Source organism: Physeter macrocephalus, chromosome 4 (genome assembly GCF_002837175.3).
Source record: "Physeter macrocephalus isolate SW-GA chromosome 4, ASM283717v5, whole genome shotgun sequence".
Classification (NCBI taxonomy): Eukaryota; Metazoa; Chordata; class Mammalia; order Artiodactyla; family Physeteridae; genus Physeter; species Physeter macrocephalus.
Window position 1 is genome coordinate 43,269,364 of NC_041217.1, and position 9,234 is coordinate 43,278,597.

Here is a 9,234-nt window from a genome sequence, read left to right on the forward strand (position 1 = left end):
CTAATGTCCGCCCTGTTTGTTCTGGTGAACACAGGGAGGGACAGAAGTCACAGAAAAGGAAGGCCTTTGAGATTGGGATATCTATCGATAGGATCAAAAACAAACAAACAAACATAAAAAAACAACCAAAAATACTTGGGTTTGAGCAATAGAGAAACTGTGGCTGGTGATTTTGTGTGCTGCAGTGACTCATCTTTCTGTAACAAGCTTTAGAGACTTGGCCCTTCTTTGCCCTGTTCCATTGTTCATTCAGCCCTTTCCTAGACTCCTGGTGCCTCAAAAGACTGGGCCATCTTTCCCCAGCACTGTCCCAGCCCTGACACCTACTCAGCTGCAGGTGTTGATGTTTCAACACCTTAACCCACCAGATAGATGCCTTCTCCTTGCCACCACCCTTGGTGCTCTTTCTTTCTCAGATTCCTATCTCCTTCCCTTTGTCTCGACTTTCTCTTCCCTCCCCCCCACACCCCCATCATTGGCTGGCATATAGCAAGCTCTGCCTTCCTGTCTTCAACAAATATTTCCTGATTGCTAAACTGTCTAATTAGGTGCTGATGATATAACAGTGAATAAGGTAGACCTGACCCCTGCCCTCCATATGTCTTCAGTTTAGCGGTTCCTTTACTGCCAGTCTGACCAGGGTCACGAGAGCTGCAGCATCTTGCCCCCCTCTTATTCATGGAACTTAGGGTTGGGAGGGATTCCTTCACCACCACCCTCATTTTACACAGACACACACACAGACACACACAGACACACACACACACACACACACACACACACACACGAGTGCTCTTCCTCAGTCTTTCCCCCTTTCCACTGTTTAGCTTTTTTCTTAATAAATCAGACATCTTTGGGTGCCTCTAAAATAAAAATTATGTTCTGGGGACCTGGAAAGCATTGTGGGAGTTAGAGGAGGTGAACCTCATCGAGAGCAGTTTCATATTCTCACATTGAATCTCACTGGAAGGTTAGGTGGGTGGAGGTCTAGATGTCAGCCCAGGATGAGCTCTTCTCTCCTGGAGAGCTCTGCTCTGCCACCCGGCAGCCCTGATTATTTGAGTGGGGTGGACCTTTCCTCTTCTCAGGGGCTGGCCACACTCAGGCCAGTTGCCCCAAACATTGTCAGTGCCCGTTCGTTAAAACTCTTACTCTCTTTAAGCATCCCCTCAGTATCCTTGTTGTGGGTTTATTAGGTCTCTTTTGGTTTCAGGTGACAGAAACCCAACTCAAATAGGCTTACACTAAAAAAAGAAAGAAAGAAAATGTTCTGACCCACACAGTTTATAAAATTTAGGCCCTGCTGGAATCAGATACTCAGGTGATCTCGTCAAGTACCTATCTTTGCCCATCTCTCAGCTCAGCTATCTTAGACGCTCCCATGTAGATGACTAGACAAGCAGGGCCAGGCCTCCCCTCTGCATTATTAACAAGCCCCGCAGAACAAGAGCGCTTCTTTCCCAGCAGCGCCAGCAAAGTTTCCAGAGATGCTCAGTAATGGCCTAGCTTGGGGCCCTTGGCCAGCTCTGACCCAGTCACTGAGGCCAGCGAGACTCATGGTTTTATTGACAGAGTCTGAGTCCTGGAGCAGGATGGCATCTAGATGGGATCAGCTGCAACTGAACCACATGGACAGAGAGGGAGGAAAATTTCTCAAAGAAAATTGGAACATTGTTACCAAAAATGGGGTGATTGTTGCAGGGCAAATTTACTTTACAATGAACAAGCGCAGTCACTCTGTAAGGATTTCTGCATCCTTCCTACAAGTAAGAGTGTTCATATAGAAACATTTCTCTCCATCTAAGCTTTAAGGGCTGGGGTCCTAAAATTGGATCTCCCCGTCCTCCTCAATACCCTGCTGGTTACATATAGGAGCTGTTTTTTTTTCTTTTTTCTTTTTTTTTTTTTTTTTTTAGATAGTTGAATATTTTCTTGTGGAGGGCATTCATCAAGAAGTAAAATAACATTTCATTTTTTTTTCAATCCAGTGAAACAATCAAAAAGCACAATCTCTGCTCCTTAATGAGGACAAAGTTTCTAAAACCAATTATCTGGGGACAAAAGAGCATCATAGATTTATCTGAAAGGGACCCATACGTCATGTGGTTTGAGCCCTATCTCCAGGGCGATCAGAGTGTTTGGACCCTGCAGTGGGATGCACCTGGGCTTGATGGATGCTGGAAGACTGGAGGTTTTGGCCCTGGCTCTGCCACTCATAACCTGGGTGAGACTGAGTAATTCACTTTTTTCCTGGGTTTCAGTTTTCTCATCTTTAATGTTAGGTTTGGACAACTAGATGTTTTCTCTCTAGTGTACTCCATTTTATTTCTAAAGTATTTGAGTTTTGGCTGACACTCAAAATCCATAATATTCTGGATTGCACATCCCCCATATTTGTAGATGGCAAAACTTAGGCACTGTCGGATTAAATTTTAAAAAGACCTTTCTGCTTGATTCAAGAAGAGGAATGTGAGTGACAATAATGTTCAACCCTTCTTTGAGGACAAGAGATGTCACTAGGTCATGGATATCTTCAGATTCAGTGTGGACTAGACTTAGTTTCTGGGACACAGTCAACCAACTCTTAATTTTCCACTGACCTTGTGACATGAAGTTGCCCACAAAAATAAGCAGATGCCTCCTGTGTGCCTGAAGCATGGAGGACATGAAGCAGCGGAGGAGAGGGACATCTGTGTACAGGAAACCTCTGAATTCAACATATATCATATTTAAGCGCTCTGAGATATTTAATTAATGTAAATGATATGCTGCCATCCATGATGCTCATTTCAGTTTGGGAAGGTCTTTCATCTCAGATTTCCAACTGGACAATGAGGAAGTTACAATGGATGATCACTCTGTGTTGAAACCCAAGGCAGGGTCCATGCCTGGCACAGGGGCACATGGTAGATGCAGAGTGAAAGAAAGAATGAATGAATGAACTGATGGCTGAGTGCTGAGATTAATTTCAGCTGCAACTCTGTGACCATGAACACAGGGGTCTCACTTCAGGAGGGAAGACAGTACCTAGGTCCAGGAAAATGTGAAGAAATGGAGAGCACAGAAAATATGTGTCTACAAACTGGAGAAAGGGGCTGTGGGACAGGAGAAGACTTTTTTTTTTTTTTGCGGTACGCAGGCCTCTCACTGTTGTGGCCTCTCCCGTTGCGGAGCACAGGCTCCGGACGCGCAGGCTCAGCGGCCATGGGTCACGGGCCCAGCCGCTCCGCGGCATGTGGGATCTTCCCGGACCGGAGCACGAACCCGTGTCCCCTGCATTGGCAGGCGGACTCTCAACCACTGCGCCACCAGGAAAGCCCGAGAAGAGATTTTTGAACCAAGAGGTCATGATGCTTAGCTTCTGCCCCCAAGGCCTGTGAAAGGCAATGCTTCCTGCCGCTCTGACCACTTCCTCAGTATACCACCCGCCCCACTGCTCCCCACTCTTCACTCTATGGAGTTGGAGCTGAAACAGAATCAACTGAAGGAATGTCGTGGAAATGAAACTGCTTTCGTGGCCATAGTCACTGGGTCCTTGTCGGTGTCTTTATGCTCTGCCTGACCCTCTCTGGGCCCTCCCTCTGTCCTGTGTGGTGGTGTGGGTTACATGAGCCCAGGGCAAGTGAGCAGTGCCTTTGCAGGCTGTTGCACACACACTCACGTGTGCACACACACATATGTCAGGATGTAGGTTGCACACACAGGTTAGGATGCAGGTATGAGATCAGTACTTGCTGTGCAAGAATAAGGAAGGTGCAGAGCTGCGAGATGAAGGAAACCCCAACACGTTTGCTCTCTCAGCCCAAATCCCCATCCTCAGAGGATTGGAGCCTGAGGAGTGCCAGGCCCAGGGCTGAGATCTCCCTTTCCTTACAGTCAGATTACCTTGATGTGTGAGCAATGAGATGTGTAAAGATGATGTGCATTGTAGGATTGGGGTTCTCGTGGGTTAGATATCTGCAGAGAGGAAGCTGATTCAGCCAGCTGTCAATCACTGTCCTGGAGATGCATTTAGGTGTCTCAGTGTATGTGAAAACCAGTTCTGTCAGAGGAAGGACAGACCTGCTGTGGACAGGAAGATGCAGAGGTTAACCTCTGTAGTGGTGATGGGGGCGGTTTTCTGAAGCTGGCAATAAAAAGGCAGGCAGGCTGGCCTCCACTGCAGTGAGGCATGGGGCAGGAGACAGCCGGGGAGGTGCCTCGGTAGGCTGATGGGGCATCTGTCACGGGGCTGTGTCAGGGGTCTCAAGCACAGGTGCCAGGCTCATGGCCCAGGGAGGAGAGTCTGGGGCAGGGGAGCAGGCCTGGGGAAGACAGTAGTGAGCAAAGCAGGGCCCAAGTATGAGAGGAACAGGCACATGGGCAGGGCCTCAGGGATAGAGGAACAAAATCCTATTGCTGGATGCAGTTTGTTATGGACACAGGGGCTCAACAGCCTAGGTTTGAATCCAGGCTCTGCCACTTAATAATTGTGTGTGTAACTTTGGAAAAATTATTTAACCTTTCTGAGCTTTGGTGTCCTAATCTGCCAATGGGGATATTTAACCTCACTGGGTTATTTTGAGGAATTGACATGATAATCCACATAAAAGATCTGATTCAGTATCTGGATGGGATGGGTATTCTGTAAATATTGACACTCATGATACTTGGTAAACATTCCTGGGGGCACCAGATGGTTGCTTGTTGATAAGAACCAGGTTATGAAGTTAGAGCAGGACCTTCAGCCCAAAGGTGACCCAGAGTGCAGGGCGCCTGTTATTTCCTGTTCAGAAATCAGTCTGGTCCCAGAGCGCGGCCTGCAGTGTCACCATGTGTAACGTGCAATAAGTTTTGGGCAAAGGGGATGGATGGGTTATGGAGCCAGTGGGTCACCAGAGCTGGCGGGGTGGGCTGCCCTCCCTGCGGCCTTGTTGCTTGAGGACTGGTGCTCCCGGCGTGCTGACTCAGGGCTGGCCAGGCTGCGACACGTGGAGAGGGGCCAGATGGCACAGGGCAGTAAGTGCTTTAACTGTGTTCCCGTGTGGCTTGGTTTTTGTCAATTGAAGCTGATTTTCTTAGGATTTAGCTTCCCGCTTGGGTGGGAGAGACATTAAGTCCATTTCAGACCGATTTCCAAGTGCAGCAGCTTTCAGCATTTCAGCTTTTCTCTATGACTTTGTGCCTATAGGCAATGGGACCTCGGGAATCTGATCATGCCCAGTGTGCAAGCACCTACCTGCGGTTAGTGAGGCCCCACTCCCTCATTTTGTCCTCCTTCTTGCCTAGTCCCTCCAGTCCCCTCTCTTTCTCCAGTTTTCAACCTCCCTTTCCTCACCGACCCTTATTTTTGGCCTTGTGCCTCTTTCACCTCTACCTTCCTCTGTCCACCACTTTTCTTATCTGTCTTTTGATCTTTTAACCAACCTCTCCCTCATCATGGAGCCATGGTTTTGGAGCTCGAAGGGACCTCAGAACATTTAGTGCAGCCCTTGCCCCAAATCTCTGCCGATGTATCATTAACCTGAGCTTAGGCATCTCCTGAACTGGGAACTGACCGCAGCGCAGGGTCGCTCGTGCTGCGTTTGCAGCACTGTGCCTGTAAACACAGTAGAGACCCACTGATGGAAGAAGATTTTCCCCCCTGCCTCTGAGGAATTCGGAGTCTAGTAGAGCAGAACCTTCCACTGTCTGGGTCTACTTCTACTCCACAGGGTCTATCTAGACAAGCAATACTCGGGATATTTATTGAACATTTCTGTGTACCAGCCTCTGGGCTAGAGATTACAGGTTGCAAAGTTGACATGAAAGTGTCCCAGGAGTTAAGATGCTTGAGTTTAGGAAATAGAAGAGATTTCTAATGACTTGGTATGTGAAGTGCTGTAATAAACGGGCTACAGGAGCCTTGAAAAAGAGGGATTTGCTGTGCCTGGGAAGGTTTCACGGAGGAGGTGATGTCTGAGCTGACTTGGGAAGGCAGAGTTCACCAGGCATAACTCGGGGATATTGAGCTAACCCAGGCTGCTAGACCTAAGATAAAACAGAGTTAACTGTGGATAGAGGGAATGAAGAAATGGGCTGGAATGATAGAGAGATCCCCAGGAGATGCAAAAAAGATCACATGCAACATGACATGGGACCCCTCCCCACAGGGTGGACCAGGGAGGTCTGGGAGAAGGAACCCTGAGGAGTGGAGGTGTGGGGGTCCAGGAGTTCCTGCTGTGGAAGGACACAGCCTTGCTGGGCTCCCGTTACCTCTTCTGTTGATAGAGGAAGTGACAATACTGGGCTGCCTGTCCTGTGGTGGTGGGTAGGGAGGGTAGGGGGTGGAGTCTGAGTAGCTCAGTCCAGGTCTCAGTCCTAGAATACAGTGCATTTAGGGAGGTAAGTAGAGCTAGGTGTTGAGAGTGTGGCTTCAGAGGCAGGTAGACCTTATAAACCCAGGAGGCATGGAGGAGTGTGGGCTGGGAGCGTAGGGGTTTGAAAGTGAGAATGAGAAGCTTCCACGTGGAATTCAGTTTCCCTAGAATGATAAGTAGGGATTTTGATGGCATGTGTTTGGGGAGGGGAACTTATTTGTCGAAGGAGTTCTAAAGACACGTGAGAATTTTCAGGGATGAGGAGACAGCTGTGAGGTGAAGTAAAAGCTAGAGGGACAGTGTGGTCTGGTGGGAAGACCTGAATTCAAAGCCAAGCTCAGCCTCCTCGTGGGTTCTTCAGCTTCTCCAAATCACTTGTAAAATGGAGATAAGAATCATGGAAGGCTGCTTGAGAGTCAAATAAGGTAATGTATAGTGTTCCTAGCTCAGTGTATTTGCTACGTAAATGTTTCTTTCCTTCCCCTTTTCCTTCCTACCCATCCCAACAGAACATTAGTTAGCAATTGACCCAGGTGAGACAGAAAAGACTGGATGAATTTCAGGGGATGTGAAGACGACACCAGGTACGGGACCCACCAAACTAAGAGCTCCTAAAGGAGTTGTGTGTGACCATGGCTGTGTCCTTGTACCTTCCATGCTGCGTGGCACCTATTAGGTGCTCAAGACATGTATGGATGGAATTGAACAGAAACAAATGTTTACTGTGTTTCATTTCCAGATGTGAATGTTGTGGTGGAGAAGCACTAGGTGACAGGGCAGGTTTTCTTCCCAACTCTTCCACGCACTGGCTGTGGCCTCGGGAGAATCCTCTCACCTCTCTGGAGCCCAGGTCTGAATCTGTAAAATTAGGGACATGACAGAGTGATCTCTTCCCTATTCCAGCACTGAGATTCTAGAGCCCTGTAAGGTTTTAGGTTGGTAAGACAGCACTGCAGCTAGTTTGCAAATAAAGCTCAGCGGGGAGCGCTTCATTTGTCAAATAACGAACTGGTACAAGGCCTAGGTCTCTTCACTCACTGGGCTGGGGCTCTCTCAAGGTCCGTAACAGACAGTGAACCACATCCCAGGATCAGAGGCTGTGTGCTCAAAAGTTTCTTCTCATGAGATCCTGAGGATGGGAGGCTCTGGAGGCATCCAGCTGCATAGACCTGACTCACATCTTCTAGACACTCAAAGGAAACAGTGGGTGACAAAAACAACGACTTTGACATTTACGTCAGTCCTTAGTGCATGTGACTTTCCCACAAACCCACCATGACACATGTTTTTGCAAAGAAGCATTTCAAACATCAGTAAGGGGTTCGTAAAAGAGCCCACAAGACCCAGGCCTTTCCAGGCTTTTTTTCTTCCAGTTTTATTGAATTATAATTGACATACAGCACTTTATATGTTTAAGGTGTACAGCATGATGATTGGACTTACACACCCCATGAAATGTTTATCACAGTAAGTTTAGTGAACGTCCGTCATCTCATGTAGATGCAAAATTAAAGAGGTAGAAAAGCTCTTTTCCTTGCATTGAGAACTCTTAGGATTTACTCTCTTAACTTTCATATATAACATATGGCAGTGTTCATTATATTTATCATGTTGTACATCACATCCCTCGGACTTATTTATAACTGGAAGTTTGTACCTTTTGACTGCCTTCATCCAATTCCACTCCCAACCTCCCCTGCCTCTGGTAACCAGAAATCTGATCTCTTTTTCTATGAGTTGGTTTGTTTTTAAAGCATAATTGACCTACAACATTATGATAGTGCCTGTTATTCGGTATTTCTATACATACCAAAGTGATCGCCATGGTAAGTCTAGTTACAATATGTCACCATACAAAGATATTGCATAATTCTTGACTATATTCTCCACACCGTGCATTTCATACCCGTGACTCATTTATTTTGCAACTGAGTTTGTACTTCTTTATCTCCCTCACCTATTTCTTCCCCCATAGCCCCCAACTGACTTCTTCTCTGGCAACCACCTGTTTTTTTCTCTGTATCTATGACTCTGTTTCTGTTTTGTTATGTTTGTTCATTTGCTTTGTTTTTTAGACTCCACATAATAAGTAAAATCAGACAGCATTTGTCTTTCCCTGTCTGACTTATTTCACTTATCACAATACCCTCCAGGTTCATTCATGTTGTCACAGATGGCAAGATTTCATTCTTTTTTATGGCTGAGTAATATTCCATTATATACATCTTCTTTATCCATTCATCTCTTGCTGGGCACTTAGGTTGTTTCCATATCTTGGCTATTGTAAATAAAGCTGCAATTAATGTAGGGGTGCATATATCTTTTCAAATTAGTCTTTTCCTTTTCTTCAGATAATTACCCAGGAGTAGAATTGCTGTATCATATGGTAGTTCTATTTTTAAATTTTTGAGGAGCCTCCATACTGTTTTCCATAGGAGCTGCACCAATTTACATTTCTGTCCACAGTGCATGGTGGGGGGTTCCCTTTTCTCCACTTCCTTGCAAGAACTTGTTATTTGTTGTCTTTTTTTTACATATTTAATTATACCTGCTTTATTTTTCTTGCAAACTTTATTTATTTTTATTTTTTATTTTTTTATATTTTATTTATTTTTTTAACATCATTATTGGAGTATAATTGCTTTACAATGGTGTGTTAGTTTCTGCTTTATAACAAAGTGAATCAGTTATACATGCACATATATCCCCATATCTCCTCCCTCTTGGGTCTCCCTCCAAGCCTCCCTTTCCCACCCCTCTAAGTGGTCACAAGGCACCAAGCTGATCTCCCTGTGCTATGTGGCTGCTTCCCACTAGCTATCTATTTTACATTTGGTAGTGTATATATGTCCATGCCACTCTCTCACTTCATCCCAGCTTACCCTTCCCCCTCCCC

General features: G+C 46.2%; 1 protein-coding gene across 3 annotated transcripts in view; it reads left to right on the forward strand.

Moving 5' to 3' along the window:
* The window catches only part of SUCO (SUN domain containing ossification factor), a 120,941-nt gene that overhangs the window by 97,382 nt on the left and 14,325 nt on the right, over positions 1-9,234 (forward strand). The window contains exon 28 of one of the 3 annotated variants that reach the window (XR_008617065.1): positions 1,989-2,214. The exons of 1 other annotated variant lie outside the window; for it this stretch is intronic. The gene's annotated coding sequence lies outside the window, so the exon portion shown is untranslated. Of the gene's footprint in view, positions 1-1,988; positions 2,215-9,234 lie in introns of those variants that run through there. One more of the 3 variants, XR_008617068.1, reaches the window with a different exon arrangement.